The following is a 14,747-nucleotide window of genomic DNA, read 5'->3' on the forward strand; positions in this document are numbered from 1 at the left end:
GACATGTCCCTTCGTAAGTCTATGGGACTCTATGTAAGTCTACATGTCCCTGTGTCAGTCTATGGGACTCTGTGTAAGACTTTGTGTCCCTGTGTCAGTCTATGGGTCTCTATGTAAGTCGACATGTCCCTGTGTAAGTCTATGGGTCTCTATGTAAGTATACATGTCCGTGTAAGTCTATGGAACTCTGTGTAAGACTTTGTGTCCCTGTGTAAGTCTATGGGTCTCTATGTAAGTCTACATGTCCCTGTGTAAGTCTATGGAACTCTGTGTAAGACTTTGTGTCCCTGTGTCAGTCTATGGGTCTCTATGTAAGCCGACATGTCCCTGTATAAGTCTATGGGTCTCTATGTAAGTCTACATGTCCCTGTGTAAGTCTATGGAACTCTGTGTAAGATTTTGTGTCCCTGTGTCAGTCTATGGGTCTCTATGTAAGCCGACATGTCCCTGTGTAAGTCTATGGGTCTCTATGTAAGTCTACATGTCCCTGTGTAAGTCTATGGAACTCTGTTTAAGACGTTGTGTCCCTGTGTCAGTCTATGGGTCTCTATGTAAGTCTACATGTCCCTGTGTAAGTCTATGGAACTCTGTGTAAGACTTTGTGTCCCTGTGTCAGTCTATGGGTCTCGATGTAAGTCTACATGTCCCTGTGTAAGTCTATGGAACTCTGTGTAAGACTTTGTGTCCCTGTGTAAGTGTATGGGTCTCTATGTAAGTCGACATGTCCCTGTGTAAGTCTAAAGGGTCTCTGTTGATTCTTCATTCATTATAATGTGAAACATTTCACGATGTAAGTTATGGGCAAAACTTTCACCCCCTTCCCCCACCCCTTCTACTTGGCACTTCAATTAACTTTTGCAATTCAAAGGGCCTTGGTTGAATTTGAAAAAAATCCATTCCTTTCTGTCACATTTTTACCAGCTAATGTTGTTGTCTCGCCTGTTTTGGTGAGGTCTGTTTTACTATCGTAGCCTACACACATTTATTTTGCATAAATTGAGATCGATCCACACGCGCACGCGACTCGATGCGCACGTATCGCGTGACTTTGGGAAATCGACGGGAAATCGACGCGAATCGGTGACTCGGTGCATCACGGCACCCCGAATGCAATCTGCACAAACCACACCGTGCCCGACGATTGCCGCCGATACATACGGGCATTAACCCTTTCCCACTCCGATGACGTACGTCATCAGTTTGTCATCGGAAAACTGATGACGTGCACAACATGGAATGGGTTAATACCCTCGTGCCGTACACGTACTGCACGTCATCGGAACGGATTCGGGAAGTAAAAGTCCACGCGGGAGGGCGTGCGGCACGGTTTGGCGCCGGCTATCGTAGAGTGGCGGTCGTGTCGTTACGGTTCTCTGTGGCGAGTAGGGCGGCTTTAAAATCAACGGCGCTGCTACGCCTCTCTAAATCAAATTAACTCCGAGCCACTCGCGTGTTCCGAGATTCAGCGGTGAACGGGACACCCGCCCTGCAACTTGCAGTTGTCTCGGAGTGGGAAGGGAACGGGAAGGGAACGGGAAGGGAACGGGAAGGGAACGAGAAGGGAACACGCGTCTGCGTATGATGCAGTGTGACAGAACCAGCTGTTGCACTAAGACTCAAACCATCATCATCAGCAATGATCAATCCACTGCTGGATGAAGGCCTCCCCAAGCCTTTGCCACGTCGTTACGTTACCCTTTCAAACGAGACGTTCCCATCTCAAGGAATTGTACAGATAAAACATTCAAATTTCAAATGTAGAAATCTCACAGCCCGGCGAAGTACAGTACTGGGATAAAAATCACACGAGCTGATAGCATCGTTCCCCCCCCCCCCTCTCTCTCGCGGACGAGGAGGGCTCAAGAAATGGAAAAAAGGAAGACGCTGCATTTTGTTGAAACGCAAACCGAGGTTTGGCACAAAGCTGACAAGTCAGACCGCAGACAGAGGCGAGCGTTGTAGCGTTTGGCCCCGGAGAGGACAGCGAGTGATTGTAATGCAGAATAAATACGGCCATCCCGGCAACGGCAACAAACGGAGGGCGTTAAAAGCGCCGCCGAATTGGGCGAGACGCTGCCACAGTTGTGACGGCAGGGAGTCCTGCAAGGTGCGCGTGTTGAACGTCTTTCGCACCGTACGCAGCCAACCGCGCTAATCGGAGGCGCCGGGTGGAAAGACAGCAAACTGGACGCGAAAAGCAGTTCTAAAGAAATTAATTTTCCATCGAGTTTTAAAAGCGCGCAGCTCCAGTGGCTTCCTAACATCGGAAGGAAGAGCGTTCCAGACGGGCCGAGGAAGCGCACCCGAGAGCGCACGAGGCGGTGACCGCCGTCCTTGTTCGATGGCACGGTCAAGAGCAAGGTGGCCAAGATATGTCAACCACCTCGCCTGGTAAACAGGAGGTCGTGGATTCGATCCCGACCCTGACGCCTGCTGTAGATATGGAGTTTGCGTGTTCTCCCCGTGGTCGCGTGGATTTTTCTCCTGGCCCTCCGGTGTTTCCCCTCTACATTTGGAAGCATCCATTTGTAGTGTTTGGCTGCCATACAATTTCCACACGATGAGCCCACTTCGTTGGGCTATCATCCGTGACAGGCAGGTCAGCAAAAATAAGTAATATTTTAAAAAAACTTTTTTTTAAACACGCTTTAATTAAATGTACCGTACTAGTAATGGAAGAACTCCACGACTCCAGGAAGTGGCCCCGAAGCTTGGCCACAACGTAAGGGACTGTGGGCAATTACAGCCAACGTCAGTTGACCGTGAACAATTAGACCCAAGCCGAAACATAACATATAAAAAAGAATATTTAAAAATATATATTTTTTATGATAGAATATAGTTTTGTCATCAGTATGACATAAGTATACCAAGTTTGCAGTCGATACCACATTGGAAAGTGGGTTAAAATTGAGTTACAAGATTTGAGGATACAACAACGACAACAACAGACAGTGAGTTAAATGAAAGCGTGTAAAAAAAAAGGTGGCATGGCCACTTTGGGCGGGACCGATGCCCTCTTAAACTCGCGCCCTAAGCCTCTCCGTGCGCGAAGAGGCCAAGGGTCACCGGGAGCCGAACCGCGGTGACCCCCAACGGCTCGACGCGTCATCGCTGCCACGACGACGTTCATCGTGTGGCTCGTTAACCACCTCGGTGCAAAGACCACAGCCGTTGCTCTGCGTCAGGGTCGTCAGCATTCGCCCCGCTTCTACACCAACAGAGGCCGAAGCCGCCTGATGGGCCTTAATTAAGCGGGAGATTACCCATCAACATTCATTATCCCCCTTCTGCGGTAGAGGCCTGTGTAACTATGGTTACGTAGGCAGCAGGCTATATATTATTTTTCTTCTTCTTTCAATGTAGCAGCGGTAGGTCGCCTCAAACGTGGCACAGTAGACGCGTGATGTATAAGCACACCCGTGGGGACAAGACCAGCTGTGCTTATATCCAAAATATTGGTGTGCTTATAACAGAAGTTACCCTTTGCCATCTTGAACCCCCAACCTATCCCCCACCCCAGTGCAAGCATGTGTTGCTTACATGCGAACTGTGCTTATATAAGGGGAGGACAACAAACTAAACACACGAAAAAAACTATTACAAAGGAAATTAGTTTTCAATCCAGAGGTCGCGGGTTCGATTCCATCTCCCGGCGTGGTGGCGAGATGTTAACTAGCTTGCCGGGTATACGGGAGGTTGTGGGGTTGATCCCGACCCTTGAAGCCGGTAAATTTGGAGTTTGCGTGTTTCTCTGCCCGTGATCGATGTGGATTTTTTTGTCTCCAGGTCCTCCGGTTTTTCCCCCCATATTTAGAATCAACATGAATTTAGAGCATTTAGCTGCCATGCATTTCCACGCGATAAGAAACTTCATTGAGCGATCATTTGTGGCCAGGTTGCTTCTGAAACAGAGCTTTATGGCTCATTGGGCCTTCCCTGGTAAAATAACGGTTTGGAATAGTAGGCCAGACACCCCAGAATTTGGGGGCGGTTTTGAGCAGCTGCTTGTAGCGGAGGTGCCTTCCGCCAGCAGTGGCGTGAGGTGGCAATTTGCAGGGCTGCACCTTTATACATCCGGATTTTATTGTATGGTATTTGGGTTCCCTGGCCATGGCCTACGATGGTGGGGGGCAGAGCCGTCCCCTTGGGGTGCCGGCAATTCGGGGGGGGGGGACGCCCCGGGCCCCGCGCTTTGGGGGACCCCCCCCCTCCGCGTTTGCAGACGTCAGAGGAGATGGCGAGGGACCCACATACGGTGGGATTTTCCCAGGCCCCCACACCCCCCCCCCCCGCTATGGACGGCCCTGGTGGCGGCTGTCTTTACAGTCTAATTTGCGGCAGGTGGCACGCTTTGGTAATTCCTCGCCGACGTTGCCGAGCTACCGAGGCGGCGGCGGCGCCATTCGAGCCGCAGATTCAGGGCCAAGTGCCCTGCAGATGGCGGCGAATGCTACGGCGCTGTGGCGGTTGTTGCCTCCTCGTGATATTCCCACCGGGGGGATGGCGGGGGAGACGGCTTGCACTACACTACGCTGAAACCAAGACAAAAAGAAATGCATCCACGGTGCCCCTACCCAGCTTCCCATCCATCAACTGGGGCCCCCACCGCTCCCCCCCCCCCTCCTCACGCTTTAGCATTAAAACAAATATAAGAGATGAATTTTTTGGAGAAGAAAAAAAGCAAAAAAACGCTCGCAAGCTCGCAAGCCAGCCCGTCAAGGAAGCCCCTTTCCTGTCGTCGGTGCGCTTGGACGTGGCGCACTATTTTTTATTTGTTTCTCGCAAGCGGACAAACGCGCGGATGTGCTCGCGTTCTAACGCGCACGTGCCAACACCGACGCCTACGTGTGTGTGTGTGTCTAACACGCATGTGCCGATCGCACCGGTACGCAATGTAACGTGACATTTTAAATGAAAAAAGTGGAAGTTTTTTTTTTTTAAAGTTTAAAGTGTCGGGATTTTTACGTAAACTATCACGCGCATATTGGGCGTGAGCCCTTCGGCCGGTGAGCCGTCGACGGGTTTCGTAGTTTCTACGAAGTCACGTCTCGCGCATTCGAGCACACGGACAGAGGCCCCGTTGCCTGACAAAAGCGTAACTGCTGTCGGCGACGAGAACGGATGATGTAGCAATTCCATGTTAATTTTGATTCATGTTTGTTTTTTTCTGACTTTATGTGAACGAAAAGACACAGATTCGCCCGTTTTCTCATTGAAAATAGGTACATTTCAAAATATCACTGTCCTGGTCACAAAAGCAAAGTTTGTGGGGAATAATAGCCATTTTATATTCTTATTCTTGGTTCTTTCGGTAAAGTCATGTAGAAGGGAAACAATAAAATAATAAAAATGTAAAACAATAAAATTATCACGATGTTTCGACTGCAACACAAGTAATCATCATCAGGTGTGAAAACCGCAACAAGAAAATTTGAAAAAAAGTGGCGGTGTTTTAACGTTAGCACCACGGAGAGCGATTTGAGAGTTTGTTCAGATGGACGAGTCCATCTATGTTCGGAAAAGAGGAGGGGGGAGACGAAAAAGATTGGATGCGGTCTGAAAGCCACCTTAAGCGTGATCAATCAATTAAGACCCAAAATAGTTTATCAAATCCTTCCAATGATTGCTTAGCCAGAATCCATCTTCTCGGTTGAAATTGTCTCTGTGTTTGTATATGTGGATAGCCTCATGAACGAATCTCTCATACACCTGATGATGATTACTTGTGTTGCAGTCGAAACGTCGTGAGAATTTTATTGTTTTATATTTTTATTATGTTTATTGTTTCCCTTCTACGTGACTTTACCGAAAGAACCAAGAATATGAATCCCTGCAGTCACGAAAGCTTTAAATCAAATTTTATATTCTTTTTAGGCATGAGCAATTACGAAATAACGCTCACTACCCAGGAACAAAAATTGTCTTACATAGTGCTATTTGCGTGAAACAAAACAGAGTCGACGTCATGCGCGCAACTCGACGGGTGTGTCCGCAGGCCAGGGGAATGATCCGTTACGTCGTTAACACACCCGAGTGAAAGGCATTCGTGCCCGATCAAAAGTGCGACCGCATTTTATCCGCGTCAATGAAATGGCCGAAATGTTACGGCTCAACATTTACAAGGGCTCATACAGTATTTGATTGTTGGGTCGGGCCGCGTAAATGTGTGGAGTGCACTCGCCTCCGTCCGATGCGGCCGATGAACAAAAGTTGTCACGCGGTGAACAAAACGTGGCCAGTTTATTGCTGCTGCTGCTGCTGCAGCAGCACCGCCAGCGTGGCAGGAGAGCGATCCGCAGCATTCAACTGTTGAGTACGGCGGTTCGCTGGTAGTTACAACCAGCATCGTCAGGCACTTGCCAAGTCCGCCAATTCCGGCTGCGTCGGGTGGAGAGGAGGAAAGTACGGAACGCATTTCGCCAAAGCAATCCGATCACAAAACAAAATCAACCACGAATCGTAACATCGGTCTTGAAAGCAACGGCCCTAGCAGTGCCGCGGCACAGACGGGCGCAGCGCGACATCATTACGCGCGGCACAGCGGCGGCGATATAACGGAGCGGTGCGATCGCGAAGCCGGCACAGAGGACCGCAGCTCCACGGGGGTCCTCAAGACTGCGTGCAGTGTCACCGCGAGATCGTGCGGAATACGGCATGCCAAGGTGCGCTCAATCGCCAAGAATGAAACCCTCCGTCAAAGTGAGTTATAAGTGAGGTTGTTCTTCTTGTGTGTGTCTGTGTGAAGGAACCGCATGTCCTGGGAATGCCAAGCGGTGATGTGTTATTTATTTCAAGAGCTAAAGGTGCAGGCCCTGCAATTGCTCGCTCACGCCACTGCTGGCGGAATGGAATATTCCCTTGGTAAAAACACCCTCCAGAGCCCCTCTTTGCCTTACTCTTTCACGCCGTCTTGACGTCTTGAAAGGGGGGTCCCCGTAGTGGCACCCACAATTCATTAGCACGGCACGCGACATGCCGACCGACGAACCGCTGGGCGCCCATCGAGGCTGCTGGGCGGTGGGGGGGGGGCGTTTGGGAAAACTCGCAACCTCAGATCGACGATTTCGCCGTGCGATTGGAACCGAATCCAACAAGTCCGGCAGGCTAACCATGGCGCCACCGCGGCAGCCTCCCGCATTACGAACGTGGTGTCAACAAGACCATGAAAGCAAGGTAAGAGACTGTATTGCTCGGGGACATTTGCGAAAAACCCATTGATCTGCCGCCTCTGGGAAGCCCTCCCACCACCACCACCACCACCAAAAAAGACAAAGACGAAGATCCCCCGTATAGCCGTAAGATACTGTTGGGGCAAGTGCTATTAGCGAGCATCTACGAAGGCCGGCATAGCACACTGGGGGGTGGGTGGCCAGCATCACGCCCAGCCGCCTTTGTCTCCCCAGAGGCGATGTTCACACACCACACCAGGTACTCATTTGAGACCGAGTCGACCCAAGACCTGATAAGATAATCGTCACTGGTGTTGGCCGTGAGCGGAAATTGAACTCGGGTCACCGGGTTCATAGCGAAGCAGCGCTAACCGCTCCGCCACCGCTCCCCACCAACACCACCGTCACCACGACATGCTCACACAGCCTCCACCGCCCCATTGCCCCACGGTTTCCTGGCTCAGTCAACCCCGCAGTGAGCAAGCGGTGCCCGTTCAAGGGGCCCTGCGATGGCGAAATGTTGACTACCTCGCCTGGTATGCAGGAGGTCGTGGGTTCGACCCCGACGGTCGTACATTTGGAGTTCACATGGTCTCCCCATGTTCGCATGGATGTTTTTTTTTCTCTAAGTCGTCCGTTTTTTGCCTCCGCATTTAAAATCAGCATGCGTGCAGAGTATTTGGCTGCAATAAATTTCGACTTGATAAGCCGCTTCGTTGGGCTATCATTGGTGGCCAGGTCGCTTCTCAAAAAGAGCTCTATAGCTCAGTCGGCCTTACCTGGTAAAATAAAAAAAATAGTTAATAGTTTCAGCTGGCGGGCCGGGAGATCGAGTGGAATCGACTCAAACCGGCCACGGTAGCGTCCCTAATATCCTTCTGATATTAGGTAGCCACTGGAGCTATGCACTTTTAAATATAGATCGAAAACTAATTTCTTTTAGAACAGCTTCATGTGTTTCATTTGTTATCCCTCCACCGGCACCTCCGATTCGCGTGGTTGGCTACGTACGGTGCGAAAGATGTTCAACATACACGCGTGCATATCTTGCAGGACTCCCTGCCATAATAAATGTGGGAGCGTCGCGAAACTCGGTCGGATTTCAATGCTCTCCTTTTGTCGTCGTCGTCGTCGTCGCGATGGTGGTATTTATTCTGCCTTACAATCACTCGCTGTCCTCCCCGGCCCAAACGCGACAGTGATTTCTTGCGTTTAGTTTGTTGTTCTTTCTCCCCGGCACCTCCGATCAGCACGGTTGGCGACGTACGGTGCGAAACAATCTCAACATCCATACGTTACTCTGTATTATTATTGTTGTCACATTCACGATCTAAATCCAAATCGCACCGCGCGAGGGCAGACGGTGAGCCCGCAGATTTGATGCGTAGCCCAGCGGGCGGTTTTTACCGCGCCGGCCGTGTGCGCATCCCTGCGAATGCCGGGCGGATGGCGAGTGGCGCACTGAGGGCAGACACACGATCGAGCGCTCTCCCCCATCGCCATCGCCGCCCCCGCCGCCGCCGCCACTCGCCAACACAGCCACGGTCTTAGATCCATACGGCAAGCGGTCTCCCTGGGACTTGTGGGCCTCGGTAAACGTTCTGTGGGAGCGGATAACGATTTGTGGCCGCAGCGGTCGCAATCAGAAGGACGTGCAGTACGCCACGTTATATACCGTACGCGTTATTATTGCTGTTATTGTTGTTGTTATTATTGTTATTGTTGTTATACATACGGCCGTGGTGTAACGGTCAGCACAATGGCAATTGTATCCAGACGTCACTCGATCCGGCGGGGTAAAGTGTGGGCACTCCCATCCCCTTCCAAACGGTCTGGGCCAGCATAGACGAACAGGCCAAATGCGGGGGAGGGTTTTTTTTGTGCTTGTGCTACGTTCAACGCGCTTGACGCAGCTGGCCAACGGCACGCTCGGAGCGACCCCTCTTCGAGATCCCCTAGTGGGGACCGAGCTGCCAGCAGGGGTGTGAGCAAGACGATTAACAAAGGGAAAGGTACACCAACAACGTTGAGGGCCAAAGTGTCGACGCTGATAAATGGACGCGCCGCAAAAACGTGCGCTTCACGTTGACATTTCAAAGACGGAGAGAGAGGAGCGGCGTGGATTAGATAGCACGCGCAGGATGGAGACATTCACTTCAACGTGAGACGGTCAGCGGAGAAGAGGAAAATCTCGAGGCTGTTTTTTTTTTAATGTTACCCAGGGTAAGGACCCACTCGGCTACGTGGCTTCACTTTCAGGGGCGGCCTGGCCGCAAGTGATGGCTCGGCGAAGTGGCTCGCCACGTGGACATTTTCTCGCGTTAAAGTAACCTAAGCGCGCGATGTTGATTTTAAATGTGGAGGGGAAAACCCGCAGGACCCGGAGAAAAATCCACGCGACCACGGGGAGAGAGACACCGCAAACTCGTCGGGATTGAACCCACGACCTCCCGTATACCGGGCGAGGCAGTCAACAGTCCAGAAGAACCAAAGAGTATGGAGTCCAGATGTTACCTAGATTGGAGCAGGGGGTCAGTAAGTCGTTCGCATGGACGACCAAGGGGGAGGGCTACTTCCACACCGTGGGAGGTGGACTGCCCTATGAGCAGATTTTGATTTAGGATTTTGCCCAGAGCAAATCTTGGTCATGGGTGCAGAGAGCAAGCGAGAAAGGGGAGTGGAGTGATACGACAGGAGAGAATTCGGCGGGGTAGAGTCAATGCAGGATGATGGGTCGTCCCCATCTCTCGTGGAAATTCCGTATTCCTGTGGCAGGGACCAGGCTACCCGCAGGACAAGAACCGTTGGCATCTCGTAGAATGATGTATACTGCAACCTCAACGATTTATGACCATTTTATGGACAGCTGGAATAATAAACGCACTATGGCTGATAGCGTGGAAAACCGTCAACCGAGCTGTATCCAAGTGAAGGATATGAAGATACGTACGTGCGATGTTCATGGGGAGGAGCGGTGGCGTAGTGGTTAGTGACCCTCGCTGCAAACCGAGCAACCCGAGTTAAATTCCTGGCCATGGCTAACATCGGTCGGCGAGTGACATCTGAACCCGGGTCACGCGACCGTCCTCTTCGGCGACCATCCCGCAGTGACCTGCGTGGCGAAGTACGGCGTGCTGTGACCTCCATCCAGCAGCGGACTGACAAAAGCGCTGCGACAGGTACAGTAATTACCGGACGAACGAACGTACACGCACACACACGCGCACACGCGCACATCCGCGCGCGTGTGCGTGAATCCCGGGGGGCTGGGTCACAGTCCGCGATGGAGAGATTCCGGCACGATAGCGTGTCCAGTGTCGCAGAGTTTGAACCCCGCGCGCGGTGGTGAAATATTTTTTTTTTACAAAAGTCCGTCGTTGTGCCACGCGGCGTCCAAGTCGCCGGCCAATGCGTCCCGCACGAGCGAGCACACGAGGGGCCCCCTCAAGGACCCCCCCCCACCCCCCGCCGCCCCCCGCGAAAGTCGAGAGAGCGACAGAGGCGGAGCGGAGCTTTGAGGACACCCGCCACCATTTGCGCGTTGGAGGAAACGGCAGTGATTATACAACCACACCGTCTCGGCTCCTGAAGTTGTAGCCGTACGTCGCTCAGACGTTTGTGTGTGTTTTTCAGGTCGTGCCGCGCGTGTGTTGTTGGGGCACGATGTTCGACGTTTCGCTACGCGTGCTGGGAGCCGCTCCAGGAACTTAAGTTCAGTCCGCGCAGAAGCTTTCGAACGGTGGTAGCGAAACGTCGGACATCGTGCCGAACAACACGCGACTAGGTGCAATCCAAGACGCGTTGCAGGGTCTATATTAATCCACTCCAACTGTTTTTCATCACAGTCGCGGAACATTTCTGTGGGAAACCTTTGGCATTCAAACACAACCCGCGAAGACTAAAACACACGTTCCGGGATGCACGCTTCAATTCCTCTGCCCGCGTGTTCCCTGGTCGCGTGGATCATTTCTAAGGTCGCCAGCTCCTCCAGCGCGAGAATGAATACCCTGCAGACTTTATCCGCGACCCCCCACCCCCCCCCCCCCCCCCAACTATAGCGCGCTTAGCTACGCAGGGTGCGAAAGACGTTTGAGACACGCGTACGCGCAATCAAGTCTCTCTGCAATGACGCGCAGGGAGCTAGAACAGTGCCCAAACACGCGGTTTTACAACAACAACAACGACAAACATTCCGTACGACTAAAAAAAAAACGAAAATTAACAAGAACGCGAAGAGTGTGTGGCTCACGCTCACGCTGAGGCCGGTTTCCTCTCTCTTCCCCGGCAGCCGCGCAGAGTGGAGCGCCCCCGGATGGTTGAGGCCACGCCGGTAACGCGCGACGTGATCACCCTGGCAGCTGCCGCTTGCGGAAACGCGCGGCGGAAAGGGACGGAGAGGTGGAGCGAGACCCGGTTCGGGAACGAGCGCCGCGGTGCGCGCGCGAGACAGAGCGGGGGGGCGGTGGTGGAGAGAGCGGGAGGGGGGGGAGAGCGGGGAGGAGAGAGCGGGGGGGGGAGAGAGCGGGGGGAGAGAGCGGGGGGGGGGAGAGAGCTGGGGGGGGGAGGGAGAGACGGGGGAGGAGACAGCGGGGAGGAGAGAGACAGAGAGAGTGGGGGGAGAGGCGGGGGGGGGGGGGGGGAGAGACAGAGAGCGGGGGAAGAGAGAGAGCGGGGGGTGGAGAGACAGCGGGGAGGAGAGAGACAGAGCGGGGGGGGGTGGTGGAGAGAGCGTGGGGGGGGGAGAGAAGCGGGGAGGAGAGAGACAGAGAGAGCGGGGGGGAGAGAGCGGGGGGGGAGAGAGCTGGGGGGGGGGGAGGGAGAGAGCGGGGGAGGAGACAGCGGGGAGGAGAGAGACAGAGGGGGGGGGGAGGAGAGACGGGTGGAGAGAGAGAGCGGGAGGGAGAGCGGGGGGTGGAGAAACAGCGGGGAGGAGAGAGACAGAGCGGGGGGGGGGGAGAGAGCGGGGGGGGGGAGAGCGGGGGGGGAGAGGGAGAGAGCGGTGGGTAACGAGGGCAGACAGAGACAGAGAGAGAGGAGGGAGAGCTAAAAGGGCGGCGAACTTCCTACGAAGGACGGACTTGAAACCGGGACGCGTGCCTGGGAGAGGGGAGGGGAGGGAGGGGGACGCGTGCCACTGGGCAGCTTCGTGTCCTTGTAAAACGTTTGCCCGGAAAAAAAAAATGAACAAATGAACCATGACCCCCAATAAGGAGTCGGCTGCCCACCGCGTGGGTGTGTGGTGTTATTTATTTATTTGCTTATTCATTGAAGTCCGGTGGGGGTGGGGGGGGTCACAGGGCGGCTCCGGGGGTCACAGGGCAGCTCCGGGGGTCACAGGGCAGTTCTGGAGGTCACAGGGCGGCTCTGGGGGTCACAGGGCGGCTCCGGGGGTCACAGGGCGGCTCTGGGGGTCACAGGGTGGCTCTGGGGGTCACAGGACAGCTCCGGGGGTCACAGGGCGGCTCTGGGGGTCACAGGGCGGCTCTGTGGGTCACAGGGCGGCTCTGGGGGTCACAGGGCGGCTTTGGGGGTCACAGGGGTCACAGGGCGGCTCCGGGGTTCACAGGGGTCACAGGGCGGCTTCGGGGGCTTCAGCGGCCGCGCGACGATGCGCCCAGAGCTGCTCACTTGTAGCCGCCGCCACCACCACGTGCGGCAGAGACGGCCCGCAGTACGGAATGGCATTGGCGTTCAATATTGAACACGAAACAACCACGCAGCATGTCCCCCTGCACATTGATACGCATTATACATTACGTAAGCTGTTCGAGTGCATTTAATATGCACGATTTTTGTCTCGTATTGTTTTCAGGTTTACTTACCTTTTCTATACTTTGCACTTTGTACCGTTTGTTGTTGTAACGTTCTGACCAGCCTCGAACTGGGCATTTATGAACAAGAGCTTTATAGCTCATCGGACATCTCCAGTATAAATAACCATTCTGATTATAGTGATGTAAGCATGGTGAAATGGTTATCACAAGTGGACTCGCTACCCAGATGTTGCCGGTTCGATCCGATCTCCAGGCCCAACGAAGCGAGATTCTAAAATCCCCCCACGGCCGCCTCCGTCAACGCAAGTAACACAAATAGGTGCAGCAAGTTGATGGTCAGGTTGCATGTGGTGGGGGGTAAAGTGTGGGTACTACCACCTCTTCTGAGATGTCTGGGCCAGTGTGGAAGAGTAGACCAAAGTACCTACTCGACAGGCCTCTCACCAGCTTCCTAGTGTGGGGTCCCTTTCAGGAGCAGTGGCTTGAGCAAGACATTTCAGTGCCGGCCGCACATCTATCTTTAAAATTATTTTTTTTTTAAAAGCTAAATCAACATTGTTAAATTTGTTGTGAGCTTTCTAGAGCCGACCTCTAGTGCAGGTGCATCCGCCAGCAGCGGCATGAGTGAGCAATTGCAGGGTTGCACCTTTACCTTACAAATGTGTGTATGTTGAATTTGTTTCGGCACCGTACGTAGCCAACCGTGCTAATAGGAGGCGCGCGTGCGAAGGACAACCAACTAAACGCAAAAAGCAGTTCCAAAGAAATTAGTTTTCAATCTAGATGATTTGAAAGTGCGTAGCTCCAGTGGCTTCCGAATATCGCAAGCAAGAGCGTTCCAGGCGGCCGCAGAAGTGCATCTGAAAGAGCGCGATGCAGTGACCATCTGTGTTCGATGCTTTCTTGTGTATATTACTACTTCAGCACACCGGTGCGATGCAGAGTAACCCCACAACATTTGCAATTCGAGTACGACGTTTCGCTGGCGATTACAACAACCAGCTTCATCAGGCCATGAGCAAAAATTATGGGTTTACTCTCCAACGCACCGGTGTGCTGAAGTAGCCACTAATTTGCACGTTTTGTTTACGTGACAAAACTTCCTAATTGGGTTGTGTCGGGTGGTGGCGGGTTCTAACGACACATTTATATTTACGTGATCTAACCCCCAAAAAAACTTATTATGGATGATATTGGTGGCGAAAGCCAACTACTAGGCGTTATACTGGCTCTAACCATTATTTGTTTACCATCATCATGACCAGCGGGCTAAACCTTCACACTTCCTCACGAGCGTTGAACAAAAGAGGTAACGAAAATTGGAGGAGAGATCTTCAACTGTACGTCAATTTCATTGGCTACAATTTCATCCTTCTGGGCTACATTTGAACAAACGAAAAAACGTAACTACAGGGAGAAAAAAAGGTTCCCAAATCGCCGTAAATGCTCAATAATCCATGCCACATGAAATAAATTCCGTTCCCGGCGCACGCTCTTTGCTGCTCTTCTCCGACTCGCCAAATAATCGGGAGCGATCTTCTTTGGCTCTTTCGGTAAAGTCACGTAGAATGAGAATAAAATAATAAAATAAAATAAGACAATAAAATTCTCATTCTACGTGACTTTACCGAAAGAACCAAAGAAGATGAATCCTTGCAGTCACGAAAGCTTTCAATCGAAATCGGGAGCGAGTTGCAAAAAAATCAAGCGTCGCTTGATTATAAAAAGGGCAACACAACGCATTGTGTGTAAAGACTAAAATAGGATCGGGTCTCCACCTGGAAACTCAATTTATTAACGT

The 14,747-nt window shown here is 52.5% G+C and overlaps 1 protein-coding gene across 4 annotated transcripts in view; it reads right to left on the reverse strand.

Annotated features, from left to right (window-relative positions):
* Positions 1 to 14,747, reverse strand: part of LOC116951063 (PH and SEC7 domain-containing protein 2-like) — a 195,378-nt gene that overhangs the window by 133,965 nt on the left and 46,666 nt on the right. The window contains exon 1 of one of the 4 annotated variants that reach the window (XM_032969430.2): positions 11,428 to 11,533. The exons of the other annotated variants lie outside the window; for them this stretch is intronic. The gene's annotated coding sequence lies outside the window, so the exon portion shown is untranslated. Of the gene's footprint in view, positions 1 to 11,427; positions 11,534 to 14,747 lie in introns of those variants that run through there. 4 annotated transcript variants of the gene reach the window in all.

This window comes from Petromyzon marinus, chromosome 41 (genome assembly GCF_048934315.1).
Source record: "Petromyzon marinus isolate PM22_M1 ecotype Great Lakes invasive population chromosome 41, UKy_Petmar_22M1.pri1.0, whole genome shotgun sequence".
Lineage (NCBI taxonomy): Eukaryota > Metazoa > Chordata > Hyperoartia > Petromyzontiformes > Petromyzontidae > Petromyzon > Petromyzon marinus.